The 24,495-nt window shown below is 36.4% G+C and overlaps 1 protein-coding gene across 1 annotated transcript in view; it reads left to right on the top strand.

Moving 5' to 3' along the window:
• SPATA17 (spermatogenesis associated 17) overlaps positions 1 to 24,495 on the top strand; it is a 245,377-nt gene that overhangs the window by 178,218 nt on the left and 42,664 nt on the right. The gene's annotated exons all lie outside the window — the stretch shown is intronic.

Here is a 24,495-nt window from a genome sequence, read left to right as displayed (position 1 = left end):
GAGAAAAAGTAGGTTCTCTCTTGTCTCTCCTTATACAGCCACTAATCCCATCAGATCTGGACCACCACCTTTATCACTTTGCTTAGCCTTAATCACCTCCTTAAAGGCCCTGTTTCCAATAGGGTCACACTAGAGGTTAGGGCTTCAACATACGAATTTCAGGGAGACACAATTCAATCCATTGCAATTCATTCTTGGCCCCCAAAACTCATGCCCTCTCACATGCAAAAGAACAAGCAAAAGAAAGAATTTCTGATCTCAAAGATAGTCTTTTCAGAATAACCCAGGTAAACAAAAAAAAGAAAAAAAGAATTTTTTAAAAATGAAGAAAATCTAAGAGAGCTAGCAGACAACCTTAAGAACACAAACATTTGAATCATGGGTGTTCCAGAAGGGGAGGAGAAAAGAAAAGGCACTGAAAACCTACTCACTGAAATAACAAAAGTAAACTTCCCAGGTATAGAGAGAGACAAAGACCTTCAGATCCAGGAGGCTCAAAGATCCCTAAACAGATTCAACCCAAAAAGATCCTCTCCAAGGCACATTATAGTCAAACTGGCAAAGCTTGAAGACAAAGAGAGAATCTTTAAAAAGCAAGAGAAGAGCGTTAAGTCACCTAGAAGGGAGCCCCAATCAGAGTAACAGCAGACTTCTCAACAGAAACTCTACAGGCCAGAAGAAAATGGAATGATATATTCAAAATACTCAAATAACAAAACTGCCAGCAAAGAGTACTATACCCAGCAAGGCTGCCCTTCAGAAATGAGGGTAAAATAGTGTATTTCTGGAAAAACAAACACTGTGGGAATTCGCCACCACATGACCAGTCCTGCAAGAAAGTCTCAAGAAAGTCCTGCATGTGGAATCTGAAAAACGATAATTGGTACCACAAATACATAAGAAAGAACAAAACCCACTGGTAGAACAAAAATGCAAACAAGGAGAAAGAAACTAAATCTTACCACCACAAAAAAATCATAATAACAATGTAATATTGTACCTGCTTTATTTCTGATTTTAGTAATTTCAGTCTTCTCTCTTTTTTTATTGGTCAATCTAGATAAAGTTTTGCAAAGATTTTTGATTTTTTTTAAAGAATTAACTTTTGGGTTTGTTAATTTTCTCTATTGTTTTTTAACTCCCTATTTCATATATATTTATGTTGTAATCTGTGTTATTTCCTACTTATATTTCTTTTTGTTTAGTTGGCTCTTTTTTCTATTTTAATAAGGTAGGAGTTTACATTACTGACTTGAGATTTTTCTTATTTTTGATATAGATGTTTACAAGTATAAATTTTCCTCTAAGAACTGCATGAGCCCTGCACCCTATACATTTTGATATGTTGTGCTTTGATTTTTGTCTCAAAGTACCCTCTAATTTCCCTGTGATTTTTCTTTTTACCCATTGTTTATTTAGGAGAGAGTTTAATTTCCATATATTAGTCAGTTTTCTAAATTTTCTCTGTTAGTCTGGCCAGAGCATATTTTCTATGATCTTAGTCTTTTTAAATGAATTAAGACTTGTTTCATGGCCAAAAAATTTAAAAATTTAAAAAAATAATGAATGGAAAGGTATCTTTTGCTCCTGAATTGGAAGAATTAATATTGTTAAAATAATCATACTACTCAAATCAATCTATAAAGTCAATGCAATCCTTATAAAAATTTCAATGTCATTTTTCACAGAATAGCAAGTTCCAAAATTCTTATGAAACCACAGAAGACCCCAAACAGCCATAGAATTGTGACCAAAAATAACAAAGCTGGAAGCATCACATTACCTGATTTCAAAATATATTACAAAGCCATAGCAATCAAAACAACATGGTACTGACATAAAAATAGATATATGGACCAGTGGAATAGGATAGAGAACCCAGAAATAAATCTACACCTTTATGCTTAATTGATCATTGACAGAGATGCCAAATGCACACAATGGGGACAGGACAGTCTCTTCAATAAATGATGTTAGAAAAACTGGTTATCCACATGTGGAAGAGTGAAATTGGATCTTTATATTATACCATATACAAAAATTAACACAAAATAGATTAATGACTTAAATATAAGACCTGAAACTTTGAAACTATTAAAACATAAGGAAAAAGCCTTTCGATGTTGCTCTGGGCAATGATTTTTTGGATATTACCCAAAAGGCACAGGCAACAAGAGCAAAAATAGACCAATGCGATTGCATCATATAGAAAAGATTCTGCACAGCAAAGGAAACAATCAATAGAGTAAAGAGATCACCTATGAAATGGAAGAAAATATTTGCAAACCATGTATCTATATATAAGAAACTCATACAACTCAAAAGCAAGAAAATAAATAACTCCATTACAAAATGGGCAAAAGACCTGAATAGACAATTCTCAAAAGAAGAAATGAAAATCACCAACAATAGATGAAAAGGTGCTCAACATCACTAATATTCAGTAAATGCAAATCAAAATCCAATAAGATATTACCTCACATGTTAGAATGACTATTATCCAAAAGACAGAAGATAACAATGATTGGCAAGGATGTGGAGAAATGGGAACCCCTGTACACTGTTGTAGGAATGTGAATTAGTATAGCCATTATGGAAAACAGTATGGAGTTTCCTCAAAAAATTACAGATAGCACTACTTATAATCCAGCAATCTCACTTCTGGGTATATATCCAAGGGAATGAAATCAGAACTTCAAAGAGATATCTGCACTTCTTTGTTGATTATAGCAGTATTTACAATAGCCAAGATATGGAATTGACCTAGGTGTCTATCGAAGGAAGAGTGGATAAAGAAAATGTGGCATATATATCTCCACACACACACACACACACACACACACACGCACACACACGCAGACATATATACGCATACAGACATACCTACATACATACAATGGAGTACTATTTAGCCTTAAAAAAGAAGGAAATTCTGTCATTTGCAACAACATGGATAAACCTGGAGGACACCATGCTAAATGAAATAAGTCATGCACAAAAAGACAAATACTGCATGATTTTACTTATAGGTAGAATCTAAAAAAGTCTAACTCTTAGAACTAGAGAGTAAAATGGTGGTTGCCAGGGACTTGGGGTGGAAAGTTGGGCATGGGGGAAGGGATATATTGGTCAAAGTGTACAAAGTTTCAGTTAGACAGAAGGACTAGTTCTGAGGATCTGTTGTACAGTATGGTGACCATAGTTGGTAATAATGCATTGTATATTTGAAAATTGCTGAGTGTAGATCTTAAATGGTCTTACCATAAAAAAAACTATGTTAAATGTTATGGATATGTTATTTAGCGTGATTGTGGTAATCATTTTACAATGTATACATATAACAAAACATCATGTTGTACACTGTAAATATTTGTACAATTTTTATTTGTCAATTTTACCTCAATAAGAATGTAGGAAAAATAAATAAGTAAACAAACAAATGAAGAAAAAAGGAAGGAAAAATTATCTAAAGCAGATATGGGTATGGTTCGTCCTGAAGCAAGATTGCTCTCCAGCTGTGAACCTGTGACAAGTTATGTGCTTTCAAAATACAATGGTGAGACAGGCATGGGGCAGACATTCCCATTCCAAGAGGGAAAAATTGGAAGAAAGGATTGGGTGATGGGTTCCAAAGAAATCTAAAACATAGCAAGGCAAATTACATTAGATGTTATGACTTGAAAATAATCCTGTTTGCTACAATATTCTGCCTTCCAGTTCCTCTGGGGTGACAGGGTCACCCTGATACTTCTGTGGGTGGGACAGAGTCTCTCTGCAAGAGCCCTGCCCATGTGTCTCTCTGTAAGGGTGGGCCCTATGCCTAAGGCTCTGCCCCCCGAAACTGGAGAGGCAGCTTCACCCTTGAAAACCCAGGAGTAAATTGTCTTGCCACCTGGGCCTGGGGTGGGAGTTGCAGTCCTGATGACCTCTGAATCACTTTTGGAGTCATTCTTCCCTTTCCTTAAAGAATAGTTCAGTTTTGTAGGATACAAGAAGTCCCATAGCCTGCCTTCACTCTGTCCCACTTTCTCTGCCCCATTTAGCTCAGACTGGTGGTGTCTTTCCTGGCATAATTCCACCTCTGTTCCTGGCTTCTGTTGAGATGGTTGATTAAGTCCCTGAGTTTCACTCGTCCTCTATTTATTAGTCAATAATTTATCTAGGCACTGGGAATAGAAAGATGTGTAAGATAGTACTTACATCATGTTATATGTTCCTTTTGCAATGTGTTTCTATTCTACCTCAAAACACATCATTCACCGGTTGTTGTATAAACTCATTTAATCTTAATCACCTTTTAAAAGGCCCTATCTCCAATGCAGTCACATTTGAAGTTAAACTTCAACATATGAATTTTGGGGAGACACAATTCAGTCTATACCGTGTGATATACATATTATATATGCAACACAGCATATATTTGTTATATAGAGAGCACACATACATATACACATACATATGTACACATATTATTCTTTGTTCTGTATTTATGGATTGGAAAAAATTGAGTGTTTAAAAAATATAAAAGGAAACTATATTATTGTCTAAGGACATTCCTAAGAGAGTTTGCTTTTCTGAAAAAATTTCGTGTAATCACCATTACACTGTTATATTCCCCAGAATTTAACACTATCATTCATTCTATTATGTTTTATATTTATAGCTCTTTTTTTTTTTTTTTTTGGCTTGGATTAAAACTTTAAATAGGCCTAAATAAGCAAAATAGAGCATACAAATGTTCCTTGTCCATATTAAGGATTCAATATAGGCTTCAGAATTAATAACGTTAGTCAGTGAACATGGTATACAAAGGAAGAAAGCAAACAAGTATTTCTTATCTGATTTTGGAATATTTTTTAGCTAGCTTTTAAATAAAAATGTCTAAGTTTGGAAAACACCAAGACTTCTTACACTATAGGAGGTGAAAAGAGAAAGTTATTACTATGTATTTAAATGGTTGGTTGTCTAGCAATTAGAAACTGTAACTTATTTACAGAAAAATTTACACAAATGAAACAAAGCAATAAGTAACTTTCTGGAAAGGGGTTAGGTCTCCTGAGTTCCACATAACTACTGGGCCTACTGATTCTATTAATAATCTGTCAGTGAGGATTCATTCATTTGTACACTACCTCCTTCCAGAAGGTATTATAGGCATCTCACTAAAAGTCAAATACAATAAAGGTCATATTGTAGAAATAAAAATAAGAGGAAATGATCTAAGATGAGAAGAGTTTATATGCCCAGAAAATGAGGAGAAACCATTACTGTGGTGGTAAGTGACAGGAATTTCAGCTTGTGGGTGGTCAAAATGAAGAGGAAGGAAGGTAAGGAGGAAAACACAAGTCACAAATGTGTCCTCATTACTCAGGAGGGAGAAACATATCAGACTTGGGTGAGACTTTTGCACAAAAGGCTGCTAATAGCAGGCTTATTTTTCTTTACTTTCATAAAATTTTGTTTCTTGATCTTGGAAATTAGAGGCTACAACTTATTCATTATTAGTGGATTGAAGATAGTCTTAGGGAAACTAGGCTTGTTAGGTTCAGAATTTTGAAGGAAAAAAGGACTGACATGATCTTATGGTTCTTCTGTGGGAAGATGGAGTATTTACCCACATTTCAATCAGTCGAATGCAGTCGATTGATTTCAGTCAATAAACAGCTCAATTAAGTCTATTTTTCTCGCTTTAAGATTGTCTATGTGGAGAACTTTTTTTCTCTACCATCTTTAAACACGGAAGTTATAGTTTTCAAATGATTTGTTAGCCAATTGTATTAAAGGGTATCAGTATGCAGAAAATCGAATGTTAATTCAATACTCTTTCTCTAATCACATTCACATTGTCAATTAATATTTAAATATTATTAATTATGTTTTATTTTTAATACTATTGATCTAAAGAAGCACTTGCACAAAGAAATTACAAGGGCAGCATATTGAGAGCAAATAATACTATTTTTCTTAAAAATGTGGAAATCAATAGTAAGATAATATACATATCATATAATTTACTCATATGTCTTTGATGTACTTGTAAACTGCCCAAGTTAAATTGATAGATTTTTAGTCTGTGTCTTAAATGGTCAAACTTTTTAAGTTCAAGTAAATACTTTGCATTTATAAATTCTTCATTGTGCTGATCTCAATATTTAAAATAAATGTGAAATTAAATAAGGAGAATTGATCAGTCAGTCACTATTAATTTAAATCTATTTGGGTAGGTCTGAAAGAGTTGGACAATTAAAAAAATTCAACGTACTAAAAACATTCTTTTGGTTGTCAAAACATTCACATATGTTCATATTTACTGAAGCAGAAATGATAGTCTAAGGCCTTTTTCTGAATTGGAATGAGCTTCCATATGCATTTTAGACAACTGATTTTAATGAACCTATTTCACCTTTTTTCCTTGTTTGCAAAATTCAGGAAGAGACTCTTTAAGATAGTTCATGTTGATAGAGACTTTCCTCATATGCCTTATTATAGGTGAATTACGACAGCAGAGCAGTCCTTTTTTGTTATTTTCACATGCATTTGGGTTCTAAACAGGACTTTATAAGCTACAAAGCATAAAAATATCCAGTACTCCAAAGAATTAATTTAGAGGACCTAAGCATATTGCACAGAACATAAAGTTGACCTTTACTGTCTACAGCTTTTGGAATGGAGTGGGATGTGGAACACATCATAGATTTAATGTGGCACATCGTTGTCTGCAGAAACTTGGGTGGGACGGTGACTGCTTGCCCACTGCACCCGGTGATTGAATCTGCTGTCACCAGCATCCTGATAATAATGAACATTCAGCTTAACGACCGTGATTATGATTATCATAATTGATGTGCAAGTGCAGTGTGTGGGGATCATTACAGCTGAACTGTACAGCAGAGAAACATGCCTCAGTTATGGATAATTTTACTTTTATGCAATGATTGGGATAAAATATGCTTTTCTATTTAAACAGACCAGCTTCATATAATTTTAAGAATCTTTCTATATATGTTGATTGATGATTATGTACTTGCTGAAAAACAGCCCTGTACAGTTGTTTGTTTTGTGTTGTTTCATTTCATCAGTAAATGTAAACAATTAAATGATTAGGTGTAATTGAGGGAAAATATTTTGCTTATGAGGATGGCCTTCAATAATAAAATATTCACTTTAAGTGCTTTTTTTCTTTCTCCTCTCTCTTTCACAATACATCAGGGACTGAAATCCTTCAATTCTCTTCCCCCGATTACCCTAATTTAGTCTTCTAAAAGTCAGAAGTCTTCACAAAAAGTATAAGTTTATGTAAATTTTTATTATAAAGCTATAGATGCATTTCTATATGGATATATATTCTCTTATGCACTTAAGAAAATTGGGCAGAATCAAATATTGCATTGTATTATATCTAAAATAATATTTAACCTGTAGTATAGTTTAGATGTACAATGTTAAAATGTATAAATTTATTTATTTATTTATGTTTTTTGGCTTAAAACAACAGAAATTTAATGTTTCATAGTTCCAAAGGCCAAAGTCCGAAATCAAGGTGTTGGCGAGGACATTTTCCCTCTGAATACACTAGATTTGTTATTTCCCTTCTTCTACTTACTTTAGGTTTTATTTGCTCTTTTGTTTCTAGTTTCTTAAGGTGGAAGCTGAGGTTGGTTTAAGACCTTTCTTCTTTCTTTCTTTTTTTTTTTTTTAATTTTATTTTGTCGATAAACATTGTGGCTGATTATTGTTGCCCATCACCAAATCCTCCCTCCCTCCTCCCTCCCCCCTCCCCCCCAACAATGTCCTTTCTGTTTGCTTGTCGTATCAACTTCAAGTAATTGTGGTGGTTATATCTTCTTCCCCCGCCCCCAGTTATTTGTGTGTGTGTGTGTGTGTGTGTGTCTGTGTGTGTGTGTGTGAATTTATATATTAATTTTTATCTCCCACCAATAAGTGAGAACATGTGGTATTTCTCTTTCTGTGCGTGACTCGTTTCACTTAATATAATTCTCTCAAGGTCCATCCATGTTGTTGCAAATGGCAGTATTTCATTCATTTTTATAGCTGAGTACTATTCCATTGTGTAGATGTACCACATTTTCTGTATCCACTCATCTGATGATGGACATTTGGGCTGGTTCCAACTCTTGGCTATTGTAAAGAGTGCTGCGATGAACATTGGGGAACAGGTATACCTTCAACTTGATGATTTCCATTCCTCTGAGTATATTCCCAGCAGTGGGATAGCTGGGTCATATGGTAGATCTATCTGCAGTTGTTTAAGGAACCGCCATACTATTTTCCATAGAGGCTGCACCATTTTGCAGTTCCACCAACAATGTATGAGAGTTCCTTTTTCTCCGCAACCACGCCAGCATTTATCATTCAGAGTCTTTTGGATTTTAGCCATCCTAACTGGGGTTAGATGGTATCTCAATGTGGTTTTGATTTGCATTTCCCGGATGCTGAGTGATGTTGAGCATTTTTTCATATGTCTGTTGGCCATTTGGATATCTTCCTTAGAGAAATGCCTATTTAGCTCTTTTGCCCATTTTTTAATTGGGTTGCTTGTCTTCTTCTTGTAAAGTTGTTTGAGTTCCTTATATATTCTGGATATTAATCCTTTGTCAGATGTATATTTTGCAAATATTTTCTCCCACTCTGTTGGTTGTCTTTTAACTCTGTTAATTGTTTCCTTTGCTGTGCAGAAGCTTTTTAGTTTGATATAATCCCATTTGTTTAATTTTCCTTTGGTTGCCCGTGCTTTTGGGGTCGTATTCATGAAGTCTGTGTCCAGTCCTTTTTCCTGAAGTGTTTCTCCTATGTTTTCTTTAAGAAGTTTTATTGTTTCAGGGTGTATATTTAAATCCTTAATCCATTTTGAGTTGATTTTGTTATATGGTGAGAGGTATAGGTCTAGTTTCATTCTCCTGCATATGGATATCCAGTTATCCCAGCACCATTTGCTGAAGAGGCAGTCCCTTCCCCAGTGAATAGGCTTGGTGCCTTTGTCAAAGATCAGATGGCAGTAAGTGTGTGGGTTGATTTCTGGATTCTCTATTCTATTCCCTTGGTCAGTGTGTCTGTTTTTATGCCAGTACCATACTGTTTTGGTTATTATAGCTTTGTAGTATAGCTTAAAGTCAGGTAGTGTTATGCCTCCAGCTTTATTTTTTTTGCTCAGCATTGCTTTGGCTATGCATGGTCTTTTATTGTTCCATATAAATGACTGGATAGTTTTTTCCATTTCTGAGAAAAATGTCTTTGGAATTTTGATGGGGATTGCATTGAATTTGTATATCACTTTGGGTAGTATGGACATTTTCACTATGTTGATTCTTCCAATCCAAGAGCATGGGATATCTTTCCATCTTCTTGTATCCTCTCTAATTTCTCTCTCGTTATAGAGATTTTTCACCTCCTTGGTTAACTCAATTCCTAAGTATTTTATTTTTTTGGTGGCTATTGTAAATGGGCAGGCTTTCTTGATTTCTCGTTCTGCATGTTCACTATTGGAGAAAAGAAATGCTACTGATTTTTGTGTGTTGATTTTGTATCGTGCTACTGTACTGAAATCATTTATCAATTCCAACAGTTTTTTTTGTAGAGGTTTTAGGCTGTTCGATATATAGGATCATGTCATCTGCAAACAGGGACAGTTTGACATCATCTTTTCCAATCTGGATGCCCTTTATTTCCTTCTCTTCTCTGATTGCTCTGGCTAGTACTTCCAACACTACGTTGAATAGGAGTGGTGAGAGTGGGCATCCTTGTCTAGTTCCTGTTCTTAAAGGAAAAGCTTTCAGCTTTTCCCCATTCAGGATGATATTAGCAGTGGGTTTGGCATATATGGCTTTAATTATGTTGAGATACTTTCCCTCTATACCTAACTTATAGAAGGTCTTTGTCATGAATGAGTGCTGAACTTTATCAAATGCTTTTTCAGCATCTATAGAAATGATCATATGGTCCTTGTGTTTGACTTTATTAATATGGTGTATCACATTTATTGATTTGCATATGTTGAACCAACCTTGCATCTCTGGGATGAATCCCACTTGATCATAGTGAATAATTTTACATATGTGTTGCTGTATTCTGATTGCTAGTATTTTAGTCAGGATTTTTGCATCTATATTCATCAAGGACATCGGCCTGTAGTTTTCTTTTTTGGTTATATCTTTACCTGGTTTTGGTATCAGGATGATGTTTGCTTCATAGAATGAGTTTGGGATATTTGCGTCTGTTTCAGTCTTTTGGACTAGTTTGTAAAGAATCGGTGTCAGTTCCTCATTGAATGTTTGGTGAAATTCTGCTGTGAATCCATCTGGTCCTGGGCTTTTCTTTGTTGGGAGTCTTCTGATAATAGCTTCAATCTCCTTTATTGTTATTGGTTTGTTCAAATTTTCTATGTCTTCATGGTTCAGTTTTGGGAGCTTGTGTGTGTCCAGAAATTTATCCATTTCCTCCAGATTTTCAAATTTGTTGGCATATAGTTGTTTATACTAGTCTCGAATGATTCCTTGCATTTCAGATGAATCAGTTGTAATATCGCCTTTTTCATTTCTAATTTTTGTTGTTTGAGTCTTCTCTCTTCTTTTTTTTGTTAGCCATGCTAATGGTTTGTCAATTTTATTTATCTTTTCATAAAACCAACTTTTTGATTCATTGATCTTTTGTATTGTTTTTTTGGTTTGAATTTCATTCAGTTCTGCTCTGATCTTAATGATTTCTTTCCATCTGCTAACTTTAGGTTTGGATTGTTCTTGTTTTTCTAGTTCTTTAAGGTGAAGTGTTAGGTTGTTGACTTGCCATCTTTCCATTCTTCTGAGGTGAGCATTTAATGCAATAAATTTCCCCCTTAATACTGCTTTTGCAGTATCCCACAGGTTTTGGTATGATGTATCATTATTTTCATTAGTTTCAATAAATTTTTTGATTTCCTGCTAGATTTCTTCTTGGACCCATGTGTCATTGAGTAGAATGCTGTTTAATTTCCATGTGTTTGTATAGTTTCCAGAGTTTCATTTGTTATTAAAGTCTAGTTTTAATCCATTGTTGTCTGAGAAAATACATGGGATAATTCCAATTCTTTTGAATTTATTGAGACTTGATTTGTGACCTAATATATGATTTATCCTGGAGAATGATCCAAGTGCTGATGAGAAGAATGAATATTCTGAGGTTGTTGGGTGGAATGTTCTGTAGATATCTGCCAATTCCAATTGGTCTAGAGTATTGTTTAGATCTTGTGTTTCTCTACTGATTCTTTGCCTAGATGATCTGTCTAATATTGACAGTGGGGTGTTCAGGTCCCCTGCTATTATGGTATTAGTGTCTATTTCCTTCTTTAGGTCTAATAGAATTTGTTGTATAAATCTGGCTGCTCCAACATTGGGTGCATACATATTTATGATTGTTATGTCTACTTAATGGATCAGTCTTTTTATCATTAAGAAGTGTCCCTCATTGTCTCTTTTTATGGTTTTTAGTTTAAAGTCTATTTTGTCAGATATAAGAAGAGCTACTCCAGCTCGTTTTTCTTTTCTGTTTGCATGGTAAATCTTTTTCCATCCTTTCACTCTTAGTCTATGTGAATCTTTATGGGTGAGGTGGCTCTCTTGTAGGCAGCATATAATTGGGTCTTCCTTTTTAATCCAGTCAGCCAGTCTGTGTCTTTTAATTGGGGAATTGAAGCCTTTTACATTAAGAGTTGTTATTGAAAGGTGTTGATTTATTCCTAGCATTTTATTGGTTGTTTGGTTGTCTTAGGTGTCTTTTGTTACTTGCTTTCTGATTTACTGTTTGTTTTCTGTGTTTGTTGGTTCCTTAGGTTGTAGATAGTGTTTTTGTTTGTTTGTTTTCTCTTCATGAATGCTATTTTTATTATACTAGTGGGTTTTGATTTTTCTTGGGTTTCAAATGGCAGTGGTAGCTATTTTTCAGGAACCAAACCCAGTACTCCCTTGAGGATTTCTTGTAAGGGTGGTCGTGTGGTAGTGAACTCCCGCAGTTTCTGTTTGTCTGAGAAATATACTATTTGTCCTTCATTTCGAAAGGATAGCCTTGCAGGGTAGTGTATTCTTGGCTGGCAATTTTTGTCTTTTAGTATTTTGAATATATCATCCCATTCCTTTCTGGCTTTTAGGGTTTGTGATGAAAAGTCTGATGTTAACCTGATTGGGGCTCCTTTGTAGGTGATTTGATGCTTCTCTCTTGCAGCTTTTAAGATTCTCTCTTTGTCTCTGAGTTTTGCCAATTTGACTATAACATGTCTTGGAGAAGACCTTTTTGGGTTGAATATGTTTGGAGATCGTTGAGCTTCCTGGATCTGAAGATTTGTGACTTTTCCTATACCTGGGGAAGTTTTCTGCCACTATTTTGTTGAATATGTTTTCAATGGAATCTCCGTTTTCCTCCCCTTCTGGAATACCCATGACTCGGATATTTGAGCGCTTAAGGTTGTCTGATATCTCTCTCAGATTTTCTTCAATGTCTTTGATTCTTTTTTCTTTCTTTTTGTCTGCTTGTGTTATTTCAAACAGCCCATCTTCAAGTTCAGAGGTTCTCTATTCAGCTTCGACAAGCCTGCTGTTTAAACTCTCCGTTGTGTTTTTTATTTCACTGAATAACTTCTTCAGTTCAGCCAGTTCTGCTACATTTTTATTAGCTGAAATATTTGGGTTCTCATTTTTTTTTTTCAGGACATTGATTTCCTTCTACATTTCCTCTTTCAGGTCCTGTATACTTTTCCTCATTTCATCATGATGTCTAGCTGAGTTTTCTTGTATCTCATTTAGTTTCCTTAGAATTATCACTCGAAATTCCTTGTCAGTCATTTCAAGGGCTTCTTGTTCTATAGGATCTAGAGTTTGAGATTTATTAACTTTTGGTGGTGTACTTTCTTGATTTTTTGTATTTCTGGTATCTTTTTTTTGATGTTTATTCATTGTGGCAGGGGGTTTCACAGTCCACCGGTTTGAGACTATTGACTAACTAAGATGTTGCTGTGGTTGCCAATTTGGTATGGCTACCTCCGTGACTGCTCAGTTCGCCTCTAGTGCCTTGTGTGTGTGGTTGCCTTGGGTCTTGGGCCTCTCTGGGGAGCCACCTCTCTGGTCAGCTTGGACTCTGCTGGGCTGCTGGATCATGGGCCAGTACCGCAGGGTGTGTGATCTCTGCTGAGCTTTCACTTCCTGTGCAGGACTTCTCCCTGTTCCGTGCACTGTGGCCCGGGCTGTTGGATCGTGCAGTGGCGACCCCACAGGGTGTGTGGTTTCTGTCGAGTCTCCGCCTCCCTAGCCAGACGTCTCCCCACTCTGTGCGCACTGGGCTGGGCTGGGATGTGTGTTCTGCCACCCTCGTCTATCAGCTGGGCCTTCAAGACCCTGCTCGGCACCGCCTCGCCTAGGAAGTCAACCAGGTTTCTGCTAGGTGCAGACAACTGGTCGCTCTGGGTGCCTTTGTAGCACTGTGTAGATCTTTCTCGGGACTTTTCACCTTCCTCCTGGTATCGTGGTTATTTGTGTACTTGTCTTATCTCCCACACCAGAGTGTGAGCTCCTCGGGGGAGGAGCCTGCAGCACACGGTTCACCTTTGTATCCCCCCGGCGCGGACCGAGTCGGGTGCCCGCCCGCAGTCAGCTCTCCGGCAGGTTCAAGCAGACTTGGGAACTCTCCAACCACACTATTCCTAACCCGAAATCGGTTAGGCATATTTCCAAACTGTTGGCCGCAGAGATGGTATCTGCCTCCCAGTAACAGGAAGTTTACCGGGGGCCGGAGCCCAGGGTGCTGTGGAGTGACAGTCGGCCCAGCCCGTACTTCCTTGCCCTCCCGATGCTGGCCGGGGATACCTCACGCCACCAGCCCCGCCAGAGAACTCCGGAGGAAGTGGGAGGGGAGGCCAGCCTGCAGGCCCCGGGAAGCCCCGCGCCAGGGCAAGCAAGTGGGAAGGCTCAGTGAGGAGCCGAGCCGGGCGAGGAGGACAGGCTTGGCTGAGCCGGGCCGGAGCTGCCACCACCTGAGAAAATGGAGGCAGCCCCAGGGGCGGTGAGTGGCCCAGTGACGCAGGCGGAAGCCAGGCGGGCGTCTGCCCCCCGAGCAGGGCCGGGCCTGGGGTCATTCACAGGGCTGTGCCGGGTTGGGCTGTTCCCTCTCTGCCTCTGCTTTGTCGCCGTCCCGTTCTCGGCCACCACCGCCTCGGGCTGCTCAGTCGGTCCCACGGCGCGGCTTGGGCGCTCCCAGGAATCTTCTTTAATGCCGGCCTGAAACCTCGAATCCTGAATAGGGCATCTGGCCGCCTTCAGCGCGGCCCCGGCCTCCGGGATCCTGGCTGCATCAACAGCAGCCCAGGTGCCGTGTTCCCTGTTTCGAGACTCACTTTTGCAGCTAAGAAACAGTTCTTTTCCTGCTCCATACTTCAAAGCTGTTGCCTGTAAACGAGGCAGCCTCTCCTGCCAAGGGCAAAGTGGTGGTCAGCCCCCACGACCGGGCACCAGCAGCGGTCCTCCCTTAAGAGATGGCAAGAGGAAGGTCCACAAGTTTCCCGGCTGCCTAAGGCCCAGTGGCCACCTTTTCCACCTCAGCTACTCCACGCCAACTGCCACAGCCACCACCATCTTGAAGCCCTAAAATGTATAAATTTATACTACCTTTGCTTTTTAATCACTATTTTGTGTCTGATCAATTTGTTACATTGTTTAGTAATTTCCAATTATGGTTTTAAAAATGGTTTCAGCAGAGTTTATGATTTGAATTTTAACTTTTGAATGAAAACAGTATATGCAGTGATGAATCCAAGATTTTCAAAAGATTACATCTGACCATATCAGTCTATTATCATTAACCTAAGGGCCCAATTTGCATTTTACTCTAAAATATTTCATTTGAGTGATGAACAAACATAAATGAACAAATTTTTATAAAGAAGCATGGTAAGCCATTTAAAAAAACTTTCTTTTTTATAACTGCAATAAAATCTGAAATTGAGAGATCTCTCCATAAGAATATTAATAACTATACAGCTCTGAAGAGACTATGGTAAAAGTTTCCTTCTGAGATACATAAGATTTACATTACCCCAGGTAAGATGCTTGCCCTGGATGTGGAGCTGTACACTGTGGAGGACAAAATCTTTGTTTGACAGCAAGAGGTTTTATAGCCTACCTATAAAATTCTCCTTCTGAATGTTTTTAGTCCCAATGTGATTCTTGAACTTTATGAAAATTTCCTCTTGAAGTTTGCATGTCTCTGAAACTTCAACACGTGCTAGTATTCTCTGCATTATTGCTAGTCTAGAATACTGAGAGTTAAATTCTTCATCTGTCAAAGATCATAGTATATGTTATCTCTGCTTTTCTCTGCAATTGAACTCTTAATTTTAATGTATTTAAATTTAAAGGCCTCAATTTACTTTTTGTTGTGTTGGAAACTGGGTTAAGATGTCAGTGGGAATTTGGCCTCCATACCTACTGCCCCCATCCCCAGGGATAGGATCATTGCTTTAATTTCTTTCTGCGACCTCCTGGTCTTCATTTGGTTTGGCAAAAGAGGAGGTTTACCAGAATCAAGGGGCCCAACATGACTAGACATATAACTAGGAAATCAACTTTATGCCTCAAAAAGAAGCTGATTTTCGTCTTAGGAATCATGGAAGTACTTGAAGCATTACGTGAACACAGAATTAGCATTAACAGTACTTAGTAAAGTATCACTCTGGCTATGTCTGGGGGTTTGGCATGAAGAGTTCAAAGCTATATTTTTATGTACTTCTAGGTAGTCCCCTATTTGATCATTTAGCCGCAATGTTTGGTACTGCCACCAAGATGAACATTTTCACACATACATTTTTGCGTGAAAGCAAAATTTCTGAGTCAGAGGGTAAATAGTTTTATGTATCAGTTTGACTAAGCTATATAGTACCATTATTTAATCAAACACTAATCTAGGTGATGCTGTGAGGATATTTTGCAGATGTAGCTAACATCTATAATCAATCAGTTGATTTTAGAGTAGATTACCCTCCGTAGGGCAGGTGGGCCTCATCCTGTCAGCTGAAGTCCTGAAGAGCAAAAGCTGAGGTCCTGGAGAAGAAATTCTGCCTCGAGCCTGCAGCATCAATTCCTGGCTGGCCACCCTCCAGATTGTAAACTTGCCAATTTCCACAACTGCGTGAGCCAGTTCTTTAAAATAAATTCTCTCTCTCCCTCAGATAGATAGAGATATGAGTTATTTATATGCTCTTAGTTCTGTTGCTCTGGAGAACCCTGACTGACACAGAGTGGTAGCCCATCATTCATACTTTTGTTACATACTGTCAAACTGCCCTAAAGAAAATGGGTATCTTATTTGATATATGAGGGTACTTCAAAAAGTTCATGGAAAAATAGAACTTCACGTGAATCTTTCTGTGCACTTTTTGAAGACCCCTTGTATGTGGTGGCTCCCCAGAGAGGCCCAAGACCCAAGGCAACCATACACACAAGGCACTAGAGGCGAACTGAGCAGTCACGGAGGTAGCCATACCAAATTGGCAACCACAGCAACATCTTAGTTAGTCAATAGTCTCAAACCGGTGGACTGTGAAACCCCCTGCCACAATGAATAAACATCAAAAAAAAGATACCAGAAATACAAAAAATCAAGAAAGTACACCACCAAAAGTTAATAAATCTCAAACTCTAGATCCTATAGAACAAGAAGCCCTTGAAATGACTGACAAGGAATTTCGAGTGATAATTCTAAGGAAACTAAATGAGATACAAGAAAACTCAGCTAGACATCATGATGAAATGAGGAAAAGTATACAGGACCTGAAAGAGGAAATGTAGAAGGAAATCAATGTCCTGAAAAAAAAAAATGAGAACCCAAATATTTCAGCTAATAAAAATGTAGCAGAACTGGCTGAACTGAAGAAGTTATTCAGCGAAATAAAAAACACAACGGAGAGTTTAACCAGCAGGCTTGTCGAAGTTGAAGAGAGAACCTCTGAACTTGAAGATGGGCTGTTTGAAATAACACAAGCAGACAAAAAGAAAGAAAAAAGAATCAAAGACATTGAAGAAAATCTGAGAGAGATATCAGACAACCTTAAGCGCTCAAATATCCGAGTCATGGGTATTCCAGAAGGGGAGGAAAACGGAGATTCCATTGAAAACATATTCAACAAAATAGTGGCAGAAAACTTCCCCAGGTATAGGAAAAATCACAGATCTTCAGATCCAGGAAGCTCAACGATCTCCAAACGTATTCAACCCAAAAAGGTCTTCTCCAAGACATGTTATAGTCAAATTGGCAAAACTCAGAGACAAAGAGAGAATCTTAAAAGCTGCAAGAGAGAAGCATCAAATCACCTACAAAGGAGCCCCAATCAGGTTAACATCAGACTTTTCATCACAAACCCTAAAAGCCAGAAAGGAATGGGATGATATATTCAAAATACTAAAAGACAAAAATTGCCAGCCAAGAATACACTACCCTGCAAGGCTATCCTTTCGAAATGAAGGACAAATAGTATATTTCTCAGACAAACAAAAACTGCGGGAGTTCATTACCACACGACCACCCTTACAAGAAATCCTCAAGGGAGTACTGGGTTTGGTTCCTGAAAAATAGCTACCACTGCCATTTGAAACCCAAGAAAAATCAAAACCCACTAGTATAATAAAAATAGCATTCATGAAGAGAAAACAAACAAACAAAAACACTATCTACAACCTAAGGAACCAACAAACACAGAAAACAAACAGTAAATCAGAAAGCAAGTAACAAAAGACACCTAAGACAACCAAACAACCAATAAAATGCTAGGAATAAATCAACACCTTTCAATAACAACTGTTAATGTAAAAGGCTGAAAATCATAACAAACATTTCAAACTGAATTAAATATTCTTAAAAAAACAGGAAATATTTGTATTAAAAAACCTATAATCATATATTCACAAACTAAGAATGGAAATGAACAACAAAGAAAGAAGAGATGTAGGAAAACTTATTTAAACCCAGAAAAGAAACTGAGGAAAAAGACAAAACCTCATCAGATATGAAGAGTAAATTATACTTGACCGAAGGGAATGGATTTGAATGAAAATTTTAAAAGCCTCTTTAAAGGAAAGCAGTAAAGTTAACAGAAGGAAAATGAAATAAAGACATAAGTAAAAAGAGTCAGAGAGAAAATGGATAAAATAGAAGACAGGCAAAAAAGATCCAACATTAAATATAATCAGAGTCCCTGAGATGATAAACAAAACAATGAAAAAGAATATTTAAAACTGTAAATATCAACATTGTTATTAGCAGTGGTTTTCAGAAAAGGAGTTCTCACATGTTTAGTCTTCGATCAGCTGGGATTTTGTTTGCTATTGTGTACATTTACAGATAAATTTAGGGGTAATTAACTTTTAATATTTTTGAATCTTACCATTCAAGAACATGCTTTGTCCCTCAATTTATTGAAGTCTTTAAAATTGACCTTTAGGAGTTTTATGTTTTCAGTTTCTGCATATTAGTTAAGCATATTCCTAATTATTTTTTATTTGTATTGCTACTGTGAATAGGATTTTCTTTCATATCATTGTCTAAATTATTATTGATTTATGAGAAAACAATTGATTTAGAATTCTATGTTCAGATGATTACTTTGTGAATTTTTCTACTAATTCTAGTGGTTAGGTTTACCAGGTAGACAATTATCCATCTGCAAATATTCTGCAAATACCTTCTGTCTTTCACTTTGTAATCTTTTTACTTCGTTTACAATTTCTCTGGTCATATTGACTAACACAGGATGATGAAGACATGATCAAACTGGGCATCATTGATTTTTCTGGATGTAATATTGGCTATTAGATATGTAAAACCACACACACATATACACACAGTTGGTTAGCACCTAAAAAGATCACTATGAATTTTTCTCCTTTAACCCTTTAAAATGATGCATTACATTAATATATGCCCTAATTTTAAACTATTCTCATATTCATGGTATAAACTCTCACTAATTATGAAGTGTTATTCCCTTAGCATGATAATAAAATTGATCTCATTTTAATACATATTACAATTGAAATAAGTATCTGGTGCATATCTAGTTTTCCATAACTCAGCTATTATTATCTGCTTCTACTTCCTTTGGGTTCAGCTAATGAATTAGTTTTACAGGTAACCATGCTTAAAGATTGAGGAAAAAAATGAATACTTTGAGGTAAATATTATAAAAGTTGTATTTTAGTGAAATAATCTCAAACTTATTTTAAGAAAGTTAAAGGATATTGAACTAGAGGGTGTTCAGTAAGCAAAGCCTCTCACATATCCCAGTTTTCTCCTGGACAAGTCTTTCATATGGTGATCATGGTATGTGTAAGTCCAAAGTGAGATCCTCCACTGAGTGGAAATGTACCAAACCTATTTTACCCCCAACCACGTTGCCCTGAATTTACAGCATAATTTACTTTACGTGGTTGCAAAAAATACCTTTAAGTGAGTCTGATGTGTTTGTTCTAGGTACAATTTTCTACTCTGCCATTAGTCTCATCTTGCTGTCTGTCCGTAGATTGATGACCAGGAAACCCACATGCATAGTCTGCAGGCATGCAGAATTATTTTTCTCAAACTTTATGAAGGATTTTAATGAATTCTAACTTCTCATTTCTCTTTGCATGCTGCTGTCCTCTTAATTTTAGCGTTTCTGGCGCAGTCCTCATTCTAGAATGGGGAACTCAAACAATTAAAATTATTTTGCTATTTTTAACAATTACATTTTATATAATTAGATTGCAATAATAATTCATTATAATTTTAGAAAATTTAGAAAATAGAGAAGCATATAAAGAAAATGAAACCACCTCTAATTCATTGCTAACTTTTAAAATTTATTCTTACAGTCCTATTTCTAACTTTTGTGCATATTACCCACCACACAGACACACATACAGAAGTGAGATTTTACTTCATGTATTCTTTTGTAGTCTGCTTTATTCAATTACCATTCTTGGGCGTAGTAATTTGTCTGGAGGCTCTGAATATTTTTCTTTGTCTTTAAAGATTAATAGTTTTGATAGGATATGGCTTAGAGTTTATCATTCTGGTTTAATTTTCCAGGTACACAGTGGTCCCTTCCAATTTATAGATTTAGACTTTCTCTTATTTTTGGAAATTTTTCTTAGATTACAGTTTTAAATATTCTTTTTCATTGTTTTGTTTATCATCTCAGGGACTCTGGTTATATTTAATGTTGGATCTTTTTTGCCAGTCTTCTATTTTATCCAATTTCTCTCTGACTCTTTTTACTCATATCTTTATTTCATTTTCCTTCTGTTAACTTTACTGCTTTCCTTTAAAGAAGATTTTAAAATTTTCATTCAAATCCATTCCCTTGGGTCAAGTATAATTTACTCTTCATATCTGATGAGGTTTTGTCTTTTTCCTCAGTTTCTTTTCTGGGTTTAAATAAGTTTTCCTACATCTCTTCTTTCTTTGTTGTTCATTTCCATTCTTAGTTTATGAATATATGATTATAGGTTTTTTAATACAAATATTTCCTGTTTTTTTAAGAATATTTAATTCAGTTTGAAATGTTTGTTATGATTTTCAGGAATTTTTATTAGCTGAAATATTTGGGTTCTCATTTTATTTTCTTCTTACTGTAACTTTTTATCCCCTTACATTTTATGACCAGAGTTCCTAGGTCAAGTACATAGTTTTCTCTCAGTATGGCAAGTTCAGTTTAATGAAATGATGTTGAAGAGGAGAGGGAGGAGTTGATGTCTTGTGGTTTTGTTTCTGCAGGAACCTTATTTTTCCACTTTTACTGACTTCTTTCCATCCATTACTATGACCCAAGAGGGCATCTTTCTTTTTTATCTCCTTCTTCCCTAAAAGCATCTGTCAAGTCACAGGCCTGTGTTCAGCATTTTAACACTTAGTTTTCAACTTTCTCTTCCTGGAGGTGATTTCTGTCTGTGTCCTCTGTGCCCCTCACCTTTTTTGTACCATTTAGTAAGCCTTCTTTCCCCTTGCTTTCCACACCCACAGGTTTGCTGTGATGGGGGGAGCTATAGTATTGACTCTGTTAGAATTTGATATTTCTTCGATTATAGGTATATTGAGATTTGTGTTCTTTGTCTCCTGGTAGTGTTGAAGGTACATGTCATGTAAACTTTTTCTTGTGCTCCTTAATAATATTATGTGATTTGGGGTAGGAGTGGAGGCTGATTATGGACAGATTTGGAGAGCAGCTTCCACTTTCCTTGGGCCAAGTAAAACTCTTTGAAGGTCATATTTAATGGTAGTTATATTCAGTTATTTAACAGATACTTATTGAGCACCTTCTATGGGTCAGGCAGTGTGCAAGGCATCAAGGATAGACTCTTGAGCAAAAACAAATATGGTCTCCATTCCCAGTGAGCTTATAGACTGTTGGAAATAACAAATTAATCATTGCTCAAAATACTCCAGAGAAAAAGGCATTAGATCTATGAGACTGTATAATAAAGAACCCTGGCTTGTCTGGGGAATCTGAAGGAACTCCCAGTGGAAATGATGCTTTAGCTGAAATGTGAAGAAATTGTAATCAAAAGTAAGGGAGAAAGCTAGAGAGCTTCTGAACAGAGAGATCAGCATGTGTTAAACACCTATGATGGCAGAGAACATGAACTTTCAGTTCTCAAGGAACATGAACTTTTCAATTTCAAGGTACTGAAAAGAGGTCATTAGGGCTGAATTGAGAGAGTAAAGGCAGAGATGTTGGACAATAGGATGGAGATTAGGCCAGAAATAGAACACGTAGGTACCATCTAGGCCATCCTAAAGATTTTGGTCTTTATCCTAGGAAACTTGAAAGATTTTAAGCAAGGATTGAAAAGATGAGATTTCTGCTTTTAAAACGATCACTCTGAGTACACTGTGGATAATGAATTTTAGAGTGGCCTGAACGATTGGGAAAGAGACCCGTTTGGAAGCAGTAGTGCAGGTGAGATTTAATGGTAGTTTGTTCTAGAAGAGTGGCAGTGAATTTGGAAGGATCTGAATTCATTCTAGAAATATTCAGAATAGAAAAAATGTTAAAACTTGAAAATGGATTGGATATGATGGAGTAAGGAAGAAGGAAATTGCTGATTTCTACTAAGTTTCTACAAGGACAACTGGATTTATAGTATACTACATTGAGTCTGGGAAAAGAAAAGAACCAAAATTTGGGAGCAAACACAGAGAAGAGATCTTGAGTTCAGTCTTGGATGTGTTTGAAACAACTATGACTCATCCAGTTAGAGATGTCAAATGGATAGCTGAATATAGAGATCCATTGCCTGGAACAACAGTCTATTAGAGTCACAAAATTGAGTATATTTCATTCATAAATTATGACTGAAACCATAAAAGTGAATGAAATTGCCTAAAGTAAGAATATACAATAAGAAGAAATGAAAGGTAGGAGAAGTTTTGAAGAGTGCCAAGATTTAATGGCCATTTGGAGTAGGATGAACCTGTAAAGAAGTTAGATAAATGTGAGAAAGACCAAGAGAACATGTTAATCAAAGAAGTCAAGGAAAGAGACAATGCAATAAGAAGAAAGAAGTGATAAGCCATGGCAAATGATGCCGTGAAGTCAAATAAGGTAAGTACTGAAAAAGCCCCATAGATTTAGCAAAATGAAGGTGATTGGTTACTTAGCCAAACCTGATTCAATGACTATTGTGGGTGACTAAGCCAAGCTGGAGTGGGTTGAGGAGGGAGTGAAAAAAAGAGAGAGAGATCGAGTGTAGATAATAATTTGAATATGTTTGGCTGTGACGAGGAGAGGAAACAGCAATAACTGTAGGGTAAAGTATCTTTTTTTGTTTTTTTAAGATGGAAGATGTTTAGCATGAACAAATTATGTCATGCGTGTGGGTATCATTATGTAACCAATGTCCTTGTGATTTTATATTAATTTGTCTTTTAAATTAATCTTCCCAAATTTTCACATTTGGAAGCAATGCTGAGGGGAGCTCTCCTACAGCTTGATTTTTGCTCACAGCTGCATTTCCTTAGAAATAAGTTCCTAGAAATGGGAATAACAGGTTAAAGCAGTGGTTTTCTACAAGAGGCAATTTTGCAATGTTGGAATATAGTTTTGGTTGACACACTGGGTGGAGGATGCTACAAGAATGTAATGAGTAGTGGCCAAGAATTGCTGAACTTCCTACCATGCACATGGCAGCCCCTCACCAACAAAGAATTACATGCCTAAGATGCCAGTCATGCCACTGTTCAGTTCTGGGTTCTCGGTTAAGGAGTATGCATGTTTTGAAAACTTTTGATCCATCTTCCCAAATGTCTTACAAAAAGGTTAAGCTAATTTACATTTCCAGAGGTTTCTGTGAGTTTTCACTTCCCTACATTCTCATAAACACTGCATGTTGTTTAATCACTATTAACTTTATAGGTGGAAGCTGAGTCTTTTCAGATGTTTATTAGCCATTTGCTTTTATGTAAATTACATTTATGTCTTTTGCTCATGTTTCTTTTCATGTTTGTCTTTTTCTTATTATTTTTCTAATTATCTATATGAACACTTAGTTTAGGTGTAGATTTCTTATTTATTTTGCTTGGGATTTCTTGGGATCCTTAATCTGTGCTGTCTTTCACCAAATTGGAAAAATCTCGGCCACCATATCTTCAAATAATATACTCCTACATCCTCTTCTCTAACATGCCCTGGAACTCTAATTAAATGTATCTTTCATATGTGTTATATATTGTAACCTTTATTTCATATTTTCCATTGTCTTGTCTCTTTTGGCTGATTTTTCCATTAAAACAATTAAACCTATTTTCCATTTTTCTCTTCCATTGTGTGTACTCTAGTTTTTAACCTGTGGGGTTTCCATTTTCAATTATTATTGTTTTTATATATGGAAGTTCTACTTCATTCTTTTTCAAGTCAGCCTGGTCAGTTTTGATAGTGTCTTGTTCAGTTTTCATAGTTTTAATTTCCTTTTTTCCCTTAAATATATACAACATTTTATGTTCACTATCAATAATCCCAAATTTTTTGTCTAATTATGAAGTTTTATATTTAGTCAACTCTCATTCTTGATTGACTTTTTTCACCTGTTGTTTTTTTGTTATTTTAAAATTCTTGTTTGTTTTTTACCATTTTTATTGTCTTAGAACTTTTGATTGTGAGTTTTTGTTTTTCTCGAACTTTATATATAGGAATTCTTTGAAACCTGATTTAAAGTGCATTTCTTTGGATAAGGTTTTTGGTTTTTTCTGCCAAATGCCTGGTGGCACTGCCTACCTGGGACCACAGAAAACTAAATTTTGATTTGATATTTTTACACGGATATTATGAACTCAGGTTCAAACCTGCATGAGTAGAAGTTCATGGTTAAGAACTCTCAGGACAGACCTTTTTTCCTTCTCTCTACTCAATCCAAAAGCGAAGGATGAGATGGTGCATATGCTCAAAATCGCCTTAAAAGTCGGGTCATTTTGTTCTAGTTCACCTACTAAGAA

This window comes from Cynocephalus volans, chromosome 11 (assembly GCF_027409185.1).
Source record: "Cynocephalus volans isolate mCynVol1 chromosome 11, mCynVol1.pri, whole genome shotgun sequence".
Lineage (NCBI taxonomy): Eukaryota > Metazoa > Chordata > Mammalia > Dermoptera > Cynocephalidae > Cynocephalus > Cynocephalus volans.
The sequence above is the reverse complement of the archived record's forward strand: the minus strand, read 5'-3'. Positions and strand labels throughout refer to the sequence as shown.